General features: G+C 37.1%; 1 protein-coding gene across 2 annotated transcripts in view; it reads right to left on the bottom strand.

The window, feature by feature from the left end:
- Positions 1-18752, bottom strand: part of TOX (thymocyte selection associated high mobility group box) — a 218110-nt gene that overhangs the window by 177419 nt on the left and 21939 nt on the right. The window lies entirely within an intron of this gene.

Consider the following 18752-nt stretch of genomic DNA (forward strand, 5'->3'; position numbering starts at 1 on the left):
TGAATGCATATGAAATTTCATATGAATATTAAATTCATCTAGATGAATAAGAAAAAGAATTTCATCCACACTTAAAGACATACTGTTCATTTTAGAAGTACAGAATACATTTTTCTAAATTCACCAGGATATTGTGATATGATTTCCTGCTCAACAAAGAAAACCACTGAAACATCACTGTTAAATTGATACCATCAAAGTATGACTTAACAAAGCTCATAATCCAAGGGCTAAATCAGATTCCTTCATGTGAATAATTTTAGTAAAGCAAGCAGTCCATACTACCACAGACAAATTTCAGCTTTGGTGCTGCAAACTGTTAGCTTTAAATGCACATGACTGCATTTGTGTCTTTAGGTGAGATTATTATATAATACATCATACAAAATGTGACTATACTTCAGTGGCAGTGCAATGATTCCAACAGGTAATTTCCAGAAATGTTTGGTTTCCCACACAAGAAGCCTGAACCTAAAATGTTTTTTTAGACTGTATTGTACCTAGAACATGAGACTTTTGTCTTCAGTTCTGCTGATCTTATCAGCCAAGTGGAGCTAACCAAGCACTTGCACCCCATCAGCACTGGCTTTATTGCAGAATAAAATCATGATCAAACTTAAAGGAAAAGAGCCAAGACTTGCAACTCAAATGAAAATAAGACAGATAGATAGATAGACAGACAGACAGACAGACAGACAGACGGATAGATAGATAATACTGTAGCTATACTTCTATTAGGGAAACAAAAGAAAAAAAAAGGAAAAAAAAAAAAAAAAAAAAAAAAAAAAAAAAAAAAAAAAAAAAAAAGCCAATTTCCAGCAAAGGACTTTAATAGAATTTCTGAAGCACAGAACATACAAGCCTAACTAGAAAGGTAGGGATCTGCTCTATCTCCCAGGAATACTAATGAGATCAGGAAGCTTTTTTTACAGAATCCAATAAAATCACAGCCTTTTTGAATTACTGAATAGGCCGGTATAAGCAATATCGGACAACCGCAAGAACAGCAGATGATCTTGAAAAATAATTTGCCAGCTATAACTGATAAGAAAAGTGATATGACTGCTATATGTAGGACAAAAATCTTAAATTAAAAATAAAACACCCTCCCAAATAGTTCAGTGCTAATTTAAGGATTTTTTCCTAACCATACAAACAAACAGGTGCAGGGTTGTGAAAAGTACAGAAAGAAACAGAAAGAATAAAAACTTCCATGAATGCAGTCATAAAAATATTAAAACTTAACCTTTAATCTTCTTTAGCTAAATAAATGAACTAAATGCAAGACAGAATTTAACAAGACGTATTTACAGTGATTGACTTTTACCATGAAGTGAATTTTTGCTTCTCTGATAAAAAAAAGTTTAAAAATAGTATTATCCTGTATACTTAGTTTTATACCCTTATCAACTTTCATTTCTTGACAGACATGAAAGCTGATGAGCTGAATTTTAAGAAAAATTATAAAGGCATGTATTTGTTTAATACTTCATGATATTTGTCCGGTTTTGTAACATAAAAGCCAACTACTTGAGATAGGGCATTAGCTGCCAACTGAAAGTATTTGTGTTTTCTTCTTTCCCCAATCATTTTAAAAGCCTGAATTACCATCACCAGGTCATCATATCACATAGAGCACTGTACAACTCACTATGAAAAACAAATAGATTGTTCTACAACTTTCCTTACTCCAAGCTGAGAAATAAAACCTTAGAAAACAATAAAACATGGCAGAGTGAGATCAGGCTTTTAAGCACAACCACAAACAATCTAGGTATAAATTACATAACCCACGAGAATTCCCATGCAGCATCATGCTCCAGACAAACTCTGCTGCCTTTGTTGTCCCCATCCTAACACAATGGCTCATCATAGAAATCTACAATATTCACCACACTTCACAAAAGCTGTGCTATGTTTTCAGGGCTGAAAACGCAACCTTGCTCACATTTAATATGAGTGGTCACTCTTTTCTATGAATTCTCCACCTGTGAAGTTTCCATCACAGGCAGAAGTTGCTTTCAGAAGTCACTGATGAAATACACAAATTGCTGTTGAGCATGAACTTAGGCTTTGCACACAGAAACCCATTTCTTCCCCAAATGCACAGACTCTTTGATCTCTCTGGTTCCTCTCCTTCTGTTCTGCACTATGGCTCAGTTGCTGCAGCACAGGCACTGAGAGCCACTCTGACCCAGCCTAGGGGAAACTCACACACTAAGAGAAGACCTAAAATGCAGCTGTCAGTCTCCCAGTTAATGTGTTGCCATACAACTGCAAACCACAAAAGAGTTAGTCTGTCCTTCAGGCATCAGGATACACAGAGTAGGCAATCTAAGCCTGGCCATCAAGGCTGTGATGAAATCCTGTGTATGTACATTTTGCTATTTATAATATCTACTTTGCAGTTATTTTTAATAGGAGGAAATGTTTGAGGGAGAAACACATAACTGCTCACTGTAATTAACCCCACAGCCTTTGCTACATTTACAATGAGTTTTATTAGTAGAAATATTTTAGTATTATTATTACAGATTTATAAAATATCTAGAATGTTAAGACTGAATGCTAGGCTATGCAAAACAGAACATAGACCTAGCTCTTGCAAAGCTGTTACAGCTGTTATCATGAAGACCAAATCATTGGACAGCAGTTATCTACTACACTTATACTCAAGTTATTTAGATAAGAAAATAACTGCAGTACTGGAGATGCTTACCAAATGGTGTCTCAAGTTATTTTTAAAATAGAGTAGGACTAAAAGTCATGAAAAGTCTTGAAAATTACTCCTGTTACCAATTTTTGAAGTTAGTCCCTTAGTGGTACAGATACAGAGCATCCTGCATGAATTAGAAGTACACGATGTGTCAGACAGCTGAAACAGTAAGACAGGGCCTTACAAGTAAGTAATGGTGAAAGCAGATTGTAGTAAAAGCACAATTCTTCAGTACCTCTTCAGAAGTCTCTAAAAATAACTTCAGGATTTCTTCTTTTGTGGAGTCAACTTTCTGAGAGTTGAGCTCTCCAGGAGCTGGGAACCTTCTTAAACAAGTAAGGACGAGCATTCAGTTTTTACAAGTAGAGGGGAAAGCTAATAATTCTTCACAAAAGGAAATAAGAAAGAGCTTTATTTTTTTTTTTCTTAGCCACTCTACTACTTAAAAAAAAAGAAATAAAAATAACTTTAAGCAAAATATATATATGATAAAGAGGGTTAAACAAACATAAAAAGAGAAAAACATAGACATTGAAAAGGAGAAAGAAAATAAAGAAAAATGTTAAAAGTATTTCTAATCTCTTCTGAGAACTAGATCAGAAAATTACAGGTCAAACTACTGTAATTCTTTCTATTATTATGTCTTAGGGGACACTGATATTATTGCAATGGGAGTAATTATTATACATACAGAGAAGATGCATTTAAGGGGATGGGAAAATATCATCACTTTAGGAAGTTCTACTAATTGCATGACATTATATTCCACTAAAAATTAGAATTCATGTTTATCTTACTCAAAAATGCATTATGCTTTTTACCTGGTTATATTCAAATGCACTTTTACCATGTACATTTTCACCAGATTGACCACTGACTAACTACTAAAATTATTCTATCATACAATGGGAGAAATATTAATACTGTCAGGAAAGTACAAAGCTCTGAAATGTTGTCAAAACAAAGAATATTGATCTTCTTAAAACACTGCAGTTAGTATATAAATCACACAAAAATGATTGACATTAATATGGGCCTTTTGTGCAAATGCACTTTATCATGTACCTTTTTGACAGTAATAGCAATTTATTATACTGCATGGCACCTTAACATACTGTACAGAAAATTTTTTCAATTTAAGAGTTTCCATTAAAAGAAAAAAAAAAAAGTTGTTGAGCAAAAAGAAAATTAACTGTCTTCATTCAGTTTGATTTAATACCTTGTCAGTTTGGTGCATTTTTTACGATTCTTTGTATAAATAAAAAGTTGAAAAGAGCTATTCTAATGGTAATTTGGATCAACCTTACAAACATATGATTCCAGGTTTCTAAAAGAGGCCCACTTGAGGGGGCTTTAAAACTGAACAAAAAGAGCCCTAGGGCTCTACAACTCACATTTAACCTACTTACATGAAAAAGGAACTGCTTTGGTTAAGAATAAACTTCCACAAGCTCAGGTTCAAACCAAACATGCCAGCATATTAGTGAGGAAATGAAACAGCAAATAGTAACTCCTTTCATACTTGTAAAAGAATACTGTATTTATTTAAACGCTTTGGCAGAAATTCTTATTTTAATTAAATTGCATTTAGTGCAATAACATTTTCATAATTAAGAAAAAATAACCAATTCATTTTAAAGACCTATGAAAAGCACAGCAACCTGAAATATATGGAGAAAACATGTAATTGTGTGAATAAATCTGTCTGACTAACATGGGACATGAGTCAGGAAAAAGTGATAGTCTGTTTTTTATGCTGGGCAAGACTATGCAATGCAGCCACAGTAACTCAAAGAAATTAACTTCTTTCTGTTTGGAAATCATTGTAACCCGTACACAGTTTACAACTGTAGCTGTATAGGATGACTTTTTTTCCTTCTAAACAAAATTTCTTGCTGCCATCACACATGTTTTTTCTTTATGTCCACCTATCAACCAAAGTCCTGGATTGTACTTTAGAAAACAAGATTTAATTTATTTCATTCTGCTCTTCAAAGTGTAAAGAGAAAGAAGGGAAAGACACTTTCTCGGAAGACCCTGTCACTGGCCACTACATCATAGAAATCAAAGATTGTCTGTGAAGGTTTTCTCTTAGCACTTTATGTAGCAATGAGGTCAGAGACAGGGAAGTGGTTTCACTGTGAACATGAGGGTGACGACATACATTTAAAATAATAGAAGCGGCTAAAAACAGAACAGAACAAAAAGCTAATTATCCTTCCATGAAATGGTCACGATCATTCAATCCATGTGCTGGCAAGCTACCTTAGTTTAAAACCTATGCCTACATTCCTGAGGTCCTCATCATGGGGATAAAATATATCAGATCAGTTTTAGGCATGTGTCATTGATTAGTTTTAATACTTATTAAGAACACTTTTGAATGGAAAAAATTACAAAGTCTACAGTAACACTTTCTATTTTACATGTTCACCATCCAACTGCTTTATCATTTCAATCTCATCCTTCACCAGGTCATTCAAATATACATTTATTTGGAAACAATAGTGCAGCTGCTGCTTGTTTGCACTGTTTCTAGAGTTACTCAGCAATTTAACTAGTTCACTGCTTGCAGAAAGGAAGGCACAGCAAAACTTCAGAAAACAAGAGGCACAGAAGCCAGTGTCTTCGGTTTCATCTATCAAGGCCTAGTTAATTTGCTCCCCATTACTCCAGCTGGTCAGGCAAGATGGTCAGACATCCTTGTTGTGATGACTGCAAATTAATTCACTAGCAGTTAGTAACCATTTGCCCTTACACCAATATTGTCCTTTAACTTAAATTGCTCTTCTCTCTCTCTAGAGTTTTTTCTCCCTCAGACAGTTATGAGTGAAATAATCTCCTCCCTCATCCTTCTTTTGTAGCAGACTAAGCGAACTGAGATGTTTCCTGCGTGCCCCATGAGCTCAAGTGTCCTGTCCAGTCTAGATGTGGTAGCACCTCAGCCACTTTCTGTGCAAGGTACACTGCCTTGCTCAGGAACCACAACATGTTCCCTACTCTTGGGGGTTGGATCAAAGCACCTTCGTTAGACACAGCTGTCAACATAAAAATAAAAATTGTTTGCTCCTTTTACAATAGGCTGTTCCTTCACATGATCATCCTAACAGACCTTCCCTATGCTTGTTTTATTCAAATCTTGTCTCACTTGAATACAGGTGATCAGACACAGGCGATCACACCAGTGTCTAACACAGCACCTTACCCATCTCCACTAGAAATCTTCCCCCAGACAAATTTGTGTATATTTGCTGTAATTATTGTAATGGCTCATGTTGGCAGTTTTTGTCCTTCAGCAGGTGGCCTGCTACTCTCCCTGCTCCCTCCAGTCAGCTCTGCTGTTAGAGCTGGGTGCAAGCAACTCCGCGGACCTGCCCTTTCACAGCACCCCTGACACTCCAACCTTTAGGGTTACACATCTCTTCTTGATATGCTGTGACTTTCTGTAGCAATGTTGCCTCTCTATTTCTGGTTATCAGCAAAATTAAGGCACTCCTATTTATAAGACTCATCATAGCATTCAATAAGAAAACATTAAATAAGATCTCAAAATCAATACAACATGTCCTGTGATTTCTTTCACCAGTCCTTTCAGAATCCTATTCACTTGATGGCAGTATCTTTATCTCTTTAAAGATTATTTTGCACAGCAGTGTATATCCACACTCCTCTCCCCAGCTACTCAACATTATTTTTCTTGACTGAATATAACATGTTCTCTTCAAGGGATGAGATGCTTTATAAACAATTTCTTCTCCCTACCTATCTGTTCTGCACAGCTGCTATACTTTTTTCTGTGTTCTGTTTTTATTTATAAAGTTGAAAAACCTTTACTCTTGGTCTTCATATCATTTGCAAAGTCTAACATGTTTTAATTTTTAACTATTTTCTCCTCTCTAACAAGACTTCAATCTTTATTATTTTTCCTAGTGGCATTAGTCTTCTTGGGATGATTTGGGAAGGGCCTAGAGTGGAAGCCATAAAAGGAGTGGCTGAGGTCACTTGCTCTGTTCAACCTGGAGAAGACTGAGGTGAGACCTCATAGCAGTCTACAGCTCCCTTGTGAGGGGAAGAGGAAGGACAGACACTGATCTCTTCTCTGTGGTGAGCAGTGACAGGGCCAGAGGGAATGGCCTGAAATTGTGTCAGGGAAGGTTTAAGCTGGATATCAGGAAAAGGTTCTTTATCCAGAGGGTGGCTGGACACTGGAACAGGCTCCCCAGGGCAGTGCTCACAGCCCCAGCCTGACAGAGTTCAAGAAGCATTTGGACAATGCTCTCAGGCACATAGTGTGTCTCTTGGGGATGGTGCTGCACAGGGCCAGAAGTCGGACTTGACAATCCTTTGTGGGTCCCTTCTAACTCAGGATATTCTGTGATTCTATGATTCCTCAGTCAGGCCCAAAGTTCTCAGAACGTAAAACCTTTTTTTAGCTTCTGCTTTAGAAATAAAGCTCAATGCCTGCATCTTTGACTGCAAAAATATCCCAGTTTCTCTCATTTAATTTTTCAATTCACAGGTCTTTATTTTGAGATGTGTTTTAAAGACACTACAAAAAACTATCTTTCTCCTATCAAAATGGGAAATGAGAACTCCTGTCTCCACATACTTCTCTTATTCAAATAAATCCTTGTAACAACACAGTATTTCTTTCTTTAGAAAAAAAGCCAAGCAATCCAATTTACCAGCTTATAACTGCTCAACATACTGCTTTGCTTTCTGCTTCTTTGGATTTTCCTTATGGCTCCTGGCTGTAATTGTTCTCTAACCATGGTTTGATTTCTTTTCTTATCAATTTTCCCACTTCCAAATTGGAAAAATTAAATTCAGGAATAAGACTTGAAAATAAGTGCACAGAGGTACATTAGGTGTATGTATTTGTGTACACCTAAGACTAGGTGTGAACAAATGTAGGCCATTTCTTTGTAGTTTAATCTCATTCTGCAGCAAAATTTCATTGGTTCACTTGGTTTTTCAAGGTTTCCTTGAGAAAAAAAAATAAGAGTCTTATTTTTCTGATATCTCAATTAAAATTGACTCAATCTATGATCATCTAGTCAATACTGCTGTTCTATTGAAATGTTGTCTTTTCTGATTTTTCTCCCCAGACCACGGCAGAGATCTATGGCAGATGACAGCATTACCTGTCTCAAAATGAACTGTAGTCTGTAGATGGTTTTCAGCTCCTTTGGTGCCAAATACATTGATTCTTTTCAAGAAGGAACATCCAACTGCATGTCATGCCTTTCTCAGATGCTGGTGGAGATCATCCAGCAGTCTGTAGCTTACAGTTTCCTATCTTGTGCAATTTCTAGCTGTTTCTGGTTCCCAGCCCCTCTATTATCTCAGTCTTGCTTTCTAGAGATAGTATATCAAAAAATTGCTGCAGAGCAGCTATCTTTTGACTGTTCATTTCTCTTCTTTATTTCCAGTACACCAAGTCCCTATCTTAGTTTTATTTCTCCCCCATTATTAGATTTCTTCCTCTGCTTTGCTAGGGGGCCATTCTTTGCAGTCAGAAAATCTGGTCTCTCCAGATACTTTTGCCCATTAGACATGTGCATATCTGGAGATGCTCATGCAACTTAACTCTCTTCCTTTTTTTTTTTTCATCACACCTTTAGCTCCTCATCTGAACTGCCAGGCACTCAGGCACACACTTCCATTCCTCAACTCTTTTCTTTCACAGATTTACAAATAGGAGTTTTCGTTCCTTTGGACCTTACTTTTTAGAATGCTCTGTTTAATTTATTTACTGTGAAACTAAAACATGCCTGAATATTCAAATGTTCAGACAGAGAAATGTTTCAATTAGTCAATACATCCATCTGATATTTGTCTGATGTGTTTCTGATATTGAAATGTATAGTATAAACTACAAAGAAAATCAAATTACACAAATTCATACAGAGAATGAAATATGACTGCATAAGGTCTCTTAATGCCTGAATGAGCATACTTCACATTCTCTGTACAACAAGTTGCTTTCCATTTCTATCCAGAGAAATAATGTGCTCAGTCGCTTAATTTATTTATTTGAATTATCACTATATTAATGTAAATAATGCAATGTCCAATGTTTATTTAATATAGAAACCAGAAATAATTTTAAAAATGTGGTTTTCCCCAACAGGTATGCACTTAGCAAACTAAAATCAAGACTGGTTAATTAAATTACCATGTGTTAAAGGAAAAAAAGTGGTTTGTATACTGTACATTAAAAAAAAATAAAAAAAAATAAAATAAAATAAAATAAAATAAAATAAAATAAAATAAAATAAAAACACCACACCACCAGCACAGGGGAAAATCATTAAGGCAACTTCCACATAAAACCTTTTTTTTTTTTTTTTTTTTTTTTTTTTTTTTTTTTTTTTTTAATGTTTTCTTTAATTAAATTTTCTTCTGGCCAGTATGTGGTATCAGATCCTGACTGATTCACTCCAGCAGTATTTTTTTTTCAGCTCTGGCAGTCTGCAATTCAATCCCTACTGCCTGGCAAGATGGAGGCACTCACGTTTGCTTTGCAGCCAATTACTCAGATGTAACATAGGCTCAAATATGCTTTTTTACAGAAAGCATATACACAATAAAAGATAAACAGCCTTATGTCCTGAGAATGGGTAGTCTCAACTGCTCTCGGTGCTCAGAGACTTGAAGTCAAGGGGCATAAGGTGCTCCTTGTTCCATGGCAATGTGCTTGGCAGAAGGCCACAGCACTGTCTCCAGAGCCCCCTGGATGTGGAGTGTCCCAGGCATCTTGCAAGAGGAAGAGCCAGAGTCACAACTGATGCTGGCTTGGACCATCTAAGGCCTCTATACCATATACTGCTACCATTATAACCTAAATGAGATCAGGACAGACACCAGCCAACAAGGACTACTACATACCATATTCCTTTTTTCAAGTCGGAAAAAGTACTGCAAATATTTCATGGCATATTTAGGACATTATTAATTTTTCATTTTCTATCAAGGAATGAGTGAAGAAAATCATTAATTTACAGACAGCAACTGATAGGCTTCTCTTACATACTGCATTTTGAGCCTAGATATTGTGCTGACAGAACAACTGCAATATGAAAGGAAAGAGAGGAAGTATTCATGGAAAAATTGTTTTTATCCACATTCTGACATTTTATTATATCCCGCATTTCTGTTAATTGTACCAAGGAAGAAGACACAAAATTGCATGCACTATGGGATGTGTGACCCTGAGAACTCAACTACCTCTCTACAGCAGCAAGAAACACCTAACTATGGACATAAATAAGAAAGCAAGGTTCAGGAGAAATTATGATGAATGAGTCCATCATGGAGAACAAACAGTCCAGAAGAAACTCCCAGATCTGATCTGGGGTACAACTGCAAACAGGAGAAGGCCAATTTTTACTGTGTACAACAAAATACAAAAGAAAGTGCGCTCTAGTGTGCATCTCAGTGCAGGCCCTCAAACATGTCCTGACTTCAAAATGGAAAGACAGATGAGTTTGACAAACTCCCAGCTCATGGAGTGAACCCATAGAGGAATCTACAGAAGAAAGGGGAGTGGATCTTCCATCAGGTCCCTAAAGTATGAACCAGGTCTTTGGGCCATCCTTAGATGTGCTCTCTCTTCTTTAGCATGTGGAGGCATAAAACAGCTTGTAGTGATTTTGCCACTGGCTCTCCAGCTTATATGTTCAGAATGACCCCTCTCCCAAACTCCAGGCAAACTAAAAACATGAAAAAAATGGAAGGACTAAGTAAAAGTTTTCACCCTCAAACACTGGTGGCCAGTAAAAGGCATCGAGATGTGTATAGTTTCAGTCAAGATGCAACATTCTTGTGAAAAACAGCCATGTCAAAATGTACAGGAAAAAATAATGAAGTCACATCTACAAAACTTAATTTAAACTCATTTGGTAGTGCAAAACAAGGATAAAATTATTCCTAAGGCACTTGCAAACTGGAATAAACTCAGAAAATCACTTCTGCACCAAAAAGCTTGTGAGATGTTTTGAAAAAGGATGGAATCTCTCTCTATAAGCCTCTGTGTCACATCCTTAGTCACTTCTAGCCACAACAGGACAATGTGAAACTAAAAAAGTATGCTATATTGCTGAACAAAGAGTAATTTTAAACACAAGTTATTTCAGAAAAAAGGCATGATTGAGAACTGGATATGTACTGATCTACCTGGCGCTGAAAGAATAAAAGTTAAAAATTACAAACTTTATCTTCAATGTGATGCTTTCTCCTAAACTATTCAAAGTGACTACATCTACAATACAGAGCTCATACTTAATCCATGAGGCTATGCAGCATAATCTATCCAATACCTTGGGCTATCATCTCTGTCCAGCTGGTCATTAATCCCCAGGAAATAATCTGCACCTCAATTGTTACTGCTTAATTAAATGTAGCGATCCATCTGACATACAGAATAAAGACAGAAAGAAACCCTAATAGAAGGTGACTCCTCCAGAATTGGAACTCACTACCTTTCCCTTGTAGACATAATGTAACACAATGTTTGGTTACAGTTTATATGGGTTTCTGTATATTAAATTACTATGGAGATGCTTCCTTTTGAATGCAGTGTAAATATATGTCAGCACACAAATTCAACCAAGGAAATATAAAAAAGGTCAGATAACTCTTCCCTTCTCTTCACCATCTATTCTGATCTTTTCAGTTCCTGAAAACGAAATCTGCTTACTCATTTGGATCTGCCCTATGCACACTATGCCTACTCTTGGCAAAACCGGGTAATGATAGGCTTTTAGAACTATCAGCAAAGTTGGTACTGCTTGGCAAGACAGCTCAGAGCAGGTTTTCACTTAACAGTGGAAGGAAACAATGTCTTTTTAATTCAGAAAAATATGAGAACAGGTACACACTTCATGGAGATGAAGAATTACTTGACCTCTGTACTGCCTCTTTAATATAAAGAAGATAACATCTGTACATTAGATCTTTCTCCAAAATTAAAAGAAATTATGATTCATGTGTTTCGAGATTTATCAGAACTATGTAAATGACAAAGCTTAGTATATCAAAGCTGATTCTGTAATGACTGTAGATCTTCTGCTAACTTTGCTTGTATCATCACCATAACTCTCAACTCAGTATTTCATTATTCACTCAGCTTAGGAAATAATCTTTGATTGTCAAGCAGCAGCAGAGAAAAGCAAACATTCTGAATTGTAAAACATGACTGAGATAAATGAAAAGAAGTAGGCTCAACCTGACAGTCAACACAAGCTAAAAGGTACAAAAGGAGACAGGGATCCATTGCTGCCCTGGTACCTGAAGATAGAGCTGATATGGCACCAAGTTCAAAACTGAATGCAGAAGTCCCTTCTCGAGGCATGGGTCAGACAGAGAGAAACAGACCCACATTTACTACTCCGACCTGATGGGGGCCCTGTTAAGGTATGAAAAGACAAATCCATCTGCGAGCCCACACACTCATCAGCCTTGTTTTTAGTAAGACTATTCACAAGGAGAAGGTCTACAGCAGTGTCAGTGACAGGTTTTAGGATGTCTTCAACTATGTACCCTGGGGAATTCAAGACTTCCAACTATTGTCATCACTATTACAGGCAAGATCTACTCTTACTGCTTCCTAACAAACCAGAGTACAATTCAATCTTTGAAGTGCATGTCTCGATTCTTCCTCTGCTTCAATTTCTAGAACTACTTCAAATCCATAAAGTATAAGGAATATTCCATGACTGTTCAAAATTCTTTTAGAGGGTTCTTACATAACAGACCTACTTATTTTTTTCACGCAGCCCCTTTCTAGTATTTATTCTGAATGCTGTTTTCAATTATAATGTTGTTTACACTGTCATTAATAAAGGATGAAGCACTATAATTATTTCATTTTCTTTTCTTGTGGTATTCTGTGTTAAATGGTAACTAGAAAATTCAAAACTCATTAATTTTGTCAGAAATTATGTATTACTATAGTTTGAAAAATACTCAAAGTGTATTAATGAGAACCGATTCATAGAATTCACCTCAACCAACAGTCCCACATTGAAAAGCACGATTAGGATATAAGTTATTTTCCTAGAGATAGTGAAAAAATAATCTGAAGTAGGTCTCAGACCCTGTTTAAAAGATTGAAAAGTTAAAGTTTAAATAGTTGACCCTCCTAGCTGCCAGGGCACTGCTGGCTCACATTCAACTCCCACATTCAACTTGACCACGACCCCCAGGCCCCATTCCCCAGTGCTGCTCTCCAGCCACCCCTTCCCAGTCAGTCATACATCCAGGGTTGCCCCATTTCCAGTGCAGGAGCTGACATTTGTACTCATTAAATTTCATACAGCTGGTGATTGCCCAGCCCTCTAATTTGTTGAGGTCTCCCTGTAGGGTTTCCTTGGATTTGAAAGAGTCAACAGCTCTTCCCAGTTTTATATCATCTGCAAACTTGCTTAGTGTCCCTTCCAGGCCTGCATCCAAATTGTTTATGAAGAGGGCCAGACACGTCTCTGCTCGCTGGTTGAGGGAGGTGATTGTCCTGCTTTAGTCTGCACGGGTGCGGCCTCCCTTTGAGCCTTGTGTGCAGTTTTGGGTGCCACAATACAAGAAGGATGGAAAGCTATTAGAAAACATCCAATGGAGGGATATGATGATGGCAAAGGGCATAGATGAGAAGCCATATCTAAAGCGACTAGATCCTTTGGCTTCAGCCTAGAGAAAGACACTGAGGAAAGGAGATCTCACCGCAGTCTACAACTTCCTCACAAGAGGAAAAAGAGGGGCAGGCACTGATCTCATCTCTCTGGTGACCATTGAGGACCTGAGTGAATGGCATGAAGCTGTGTCAGGGACATCTAGATTCAGTATTTGCTAAAGATTTTTCATCCAGAAGACTCCCCAGGGAAGTGGTCACAGAGCCATGCCAGAGTTCAGGAAGTGCTTGAACAATGCTCTCATGCACATGGTGTGATCTGGGAGTTGTCCCATGCAGGACAGGAGTTGGACTTACAGCATCCCTGTGGGTCTCTTCAAACTTTCACATGTTGAGTAACAGCTTACCATCAGGCAAATGGCTCCTAAGGATGCCTTCATGGGTCCAAAATTCTATGTCTGCAGATTAAAACAATACTAGACCTGATGTAACTTAATATTGCTACTTACTGTAACAAAAGTCTGTGATACAGTGACTAGTTGAGGGCTGTATTTAAAGTGAGAAATTTATAAATCCCTTAAAGGGTGAGATACAATGGTCCAATCTTCTGCAAAAAGTCAGACATCCTGGTTTCATCTATTTGTCTTTCATGCTACATTAAGTTAATCTGTGAATAATTTAAGTGGAACATAATTTTTCAGGCGATAAATAAATTACACCATGTTTTCATATTCTCAAACTTTCTATCCAGACACCATTCACAACCAAATGAACTTTTGGACTTATTGCCCAACTCCTCAATGCATTTTTAAACTGTATGTCAACCTGCAGGCCTGAGCTCTTCCAAGTTCTGTCACCAGCTCCAGCTCCTAATATTTAAATGGCCACTTTGGAGATGCAACCTCTCTTCCTTGACTTCCAAGTATTCTTGAAGACACAGTTAAATGGTGAAAGACAAGTGGCATGAAACATAGGCAAATGGGCATTTAATGATGCCCACATACTGTCAGCTCATGAGTCTCCTCACCAGTCTGGGGGATGCCATGTTTGTTCTTCATATAGCAAAATAAGAGAAAAACTCAATTTTTTTTTTCTTTAAGGGGCAATGTAATAACAATCAAAAAATTTTGTAAGTTGTGCTACAAAACAAGTGCACAACACAACACTATATTTCCTTATATTTTCAAAATTAATAGGTGTCAAGCTGGGAGTGTCCTTTTATCAGTTCATGATCATGATTTGATGCTTGACCAGTTTAACATAAATAAATAAATATGATTTTACCATACTTGTTTGCAAACCCAAAGCAATAACAGCTTTTGCTGAGGTGAAATAAGTCTGTGTTACTAAGGTACTGTAAAGCACAACATATTAAAGATCCAATCAATCCATCTCCCACAGCAGCCTGTAGCAGTATTTCAACTGATTTCAATGAGAGCTGTGTCAGTCTCTAAGAAACCTTTGCGCATGCTCTCTGCTAACCCTCCTCCCCACCCAAACGAAAAACACTGAACTCTGCTCTTGTCTTCTGGTTCAACATCATGTCTTTCCCCTCCCTCTTTCTGCTCTAATAAATATTCCCTCTCGATCCCTGTTACTGACAATAATGTAGGTGAACTCTGCACTACATACATCTGTCATTATTAATGACCACAGTGGAGAGAAACGATAGCTCACTCTTAGGAACCAAAAGGGCAAAATGCTTCAGAATTTTCCATTCACATTTTCTTTTTTAAGCATACTGCTTGGTGACTTTCCAAAGTCATGAGCATGACTTGAACAAGAAAAGATATCTCAGTATTTAACCTTTGCATATAAAATTGTTTGTTTAAACAGAGGGCACTTGTTACTCGGAAAGTCTCATTTGCTTATAATAATGCTATACACAGGATTTTACAGAATACACTAATACAGCAAGATTACTTAGTCCATATGGTAAATAATTTTGTTGCTAGCAGCATTACATTTCTTAAAAACAGAGGGCCTTAATTGGGATTGTTTTCTTTGCCATTCATTCATTTCTCTACCAACTTTGCTAAACTAGAAAGTACAAGACAGCATCTGAACTAATTGTGAAAAGTGTTGCCAAAATGGCTGCGTCCATAGACCCGTACTGTACCCTGAATTCTTTCAGAAAGGCTGCCCTGGTAATAGCACTTTACTGGGACTGAATGTAAAGACTAGTTCTTTACAGGCAGCTGATGAAATCTTGAATATTCTTTCTTCTTGAGACAAGAAACAAATTTTGAGAAGCTACAGCAGTTTAAACTTCATTGCTACATCAGCCCTTGTCCCTAACATAATGACCTGCTTAGCACATCAGGTACTTTCCATGTACAGAACATATTGCATAAAGGTGCTGCATTAAAACATTTGTCTCTAGTAATTTTAGTGTTTGGAAATACTACATCTCACACAGTGCAGGGGCTGTTTTATAACACAATCTACCTACATTACTAGTTTTTTTGCTCAACGCATACAGGTGCAGAAATCTCCTCTCTCCTCTAACATTTACACTGTAAATAGTTCCAGATATTTTCCTATCAGATATTCTAACCTCAAGTGAGACTTTGTAATAACCATTTGTTAGTTATGCTAGGTGTGCCTGAATGGACAAACATACTTAAGAGCAAATGTAGTATTTGTAATGGCAAACATGCACCAAAAACCCCATGTAAATGCTAGCCATTATGAGGTGACAAAAATGTTACCTTCTGCTGTTCTAGGTCTATATTACTTCATGAATACATTATTTTTTTTCTTGCAATGGGTTAAAGCTCTTATTTACATTCCATGTAAGCTATATGCTATACATATCTGTCACTCGTCTTTAGCATTTATGTTGATGAAACTTGTCATGAAGGTTATTTTGACTTACTAGAAATGGGCCTTTTCAGAACATAAATTTTAAGGCTTAAGCAGACACATGTTAAAACCACTAATATGTTCTGCTAAGTCCCTCTTGTCTTCACTCAGGCTCCTTACAAGGTTTTAGGCAGTTTTATTGACATTTGAAATTCTGAAAATGTCAGCTCTTGGAAAGTGTCACAGTCTAAAAGTGTTATTATAGTTCTCTTAGGAAGTGTAAAAGAGTATTTTATAAGAACAATTTTGTCTTTCAACAAACCTTTTGGAAATGATGTGATAACCACAAATTCTGCCCAGGAAAGAAAATAAACTGTAGATTTCTCAAATCATATTTAAGAAACAATTTTTTAGCAAAGTTCTATTATTTGGTGACTCAGAAGTCTGAGTTGATACAATCCCCACTTCCCCGGGTATTGCTAGGGGGAGTAACACTCTGAGAAGGAAACCCTTCTCACAATACTCTGCCTCCTTTCTCCCACCATCTCCCATCTGGTAGGTAAGCACTTGAGGGCTCTGACCCCAGACCTTCTCTAATAACAGTCCCTCCAGTCATTTTATGTTCGTTTGCAGCCAAAGAGGTCTCCTGGGTGCTTTAGTCCTGTAATCCATCTCTAAGGACTCTGATCCTTCTAGTATGAATGAGCGCAGAAATGCCCCGGACTGCACCTTCTCCCTCCACTTGTGCACACCATCACTGCGGCTGGAAGCCAAATTGTGGTGGGGATTAATGTACACCAAAGGTGACTGGTTTTATTACTGTACGAGCAATGTAATTAAAGCCATCCCAGGCAGAGGGGGAATATATTTGTATCACATATCTGAAAGAGTTCAGCTGCATGTGTGGGTGCCCAGGTAGGAAAATATACTGGGACACTGCAGTTCCAGTGCTCCATCTTTGAACAAGCAAAGACTCTCTATGCTCAGGGGGAGGGAGCCCTGTGACTCTTCCTACCATCCTACTTCATGGTAAGTTATTTACAGCTCAAATGTCTCAACATATCATGGGGCTGGGGGGAAGATGTGAGAGGAGGAGCATCTCTCTTACTTTGTCTAGCAATACACTTGAATTCCAATGCAATCATTTAAAGTCTGGAAGAGGCTCACCTAATTTTCAAACCACAAAAAATGCAAAGATCCATCAGTAAGTATCACAGGAGCATAAAAATCATTAATTCCACAAAATTGTTCTGAAAGATTAGTGTGAATCACTTTATCCTTAAAACTGAGAAAACATTGTGGTTTTAAATACTCAGTATTATCATCCAAGCAAATTGGCCCAGGTCAAATGAGCAAATCTAAAAAATGAGATCACTAAATTTTCTCAGCTTGATAGCTTAGTAATAAATAATGTGGTCCTATTCAATCTGTACATTAAGTCTTTTATGTGGCCTTAGGCACAGTCTTATGGCCATGGCCATTACAGGGTAGCCATAGAAACTGACACATTTATTTCTTGGATTAGTGTGCCACTGAAAATATTAATATAATGCAGTAAATGGGGATTTAATCTAATCTACTGATGCTAGGCTCAAGTTACTAAAAGGTTGTATGCTCTTCCAGTGGGAGAAGGATTATATTTGTGGAGTACAGCTGATGTTTTGGTAACAAACACCATTTAAATGACCTATCGCATTTCAGATACTCCACTGATTCAAAAAGGTTATATCAAACACGTAGGTATATCCACCAAGAAGTTTCATACCACAAATCTTCTTTCCAAAGCTAAAGTGTCAAAAGAGGAAGTCATAAAGGGAGAGAAAACAGAGATGCTCTGCATATTGTGTAAGAAGGGCAAGTGAAAGAGCATCTCACCCTGCGAATATGCAGGGCTGTACTTCATGGACATGCTGTTAGCAGCAAAGCCCATACCCATATTACTATCAATATTTTAATGGCATTGCATTATTACTTTCACATATATATATGGAAAATATTTTTTTTAATCTTAATTCTTGGTTTTCTTAATTTGTAGGTCCCTATCAGGTCTCCATAAATATTAGGGTTCCCATTTCAGCTGATCACATTTGACTCCAGTTCCTTGTAATATTTCACAGTACTCAAATTCTGACTAGCCTTTACACTGCAGTATACTCCATAAATTCAGAAGATATATTCTGACAGATGAAGCATTGTTGAAAAGCTAAGTACAGCACTTTGTCCTTGAAATGTTAACATGTAATGCCATAAAGTATTCAAATAATAATTTACTCAATCTTTCAGGGTAATTAATTAAAACGGTTTAGGTGTTAGAGAAAATCACCTTGAGCTTATAAAATTGGAATGCCTCCTCTTTTCTTCTCTGCATGCAAGCTGTTCCAATGGACTTACCACATGCTTTCCCAGTTATGGTTTTTGATTTCAGCAGATAATAAATAGCCAGGATCTAATTTTGCCATGTCAAAACCGATTATGTTTCACAAGAAAAGGTGGAGTGCTCACCTACCAGATGAAGGTGAAACATAAAACCACTTTTATTTATGTGAAGTGTCCAAATTCAACTCAACCTGGCACTAGGTACTGGGAGTATGTAGACTTTAACTG

Source organism: Zosterops lateralis (genome assembly GCF_965231275.1).
Source record: "Zosterops lateralis genome assembly, chromosome: 1".
NCBI classification, from domain to species: Eukaryota; Metazoa; Chordata; class Aves; order Passeriformes; family Zosteropidae; genus Zosterops; species Zosterops lateralis.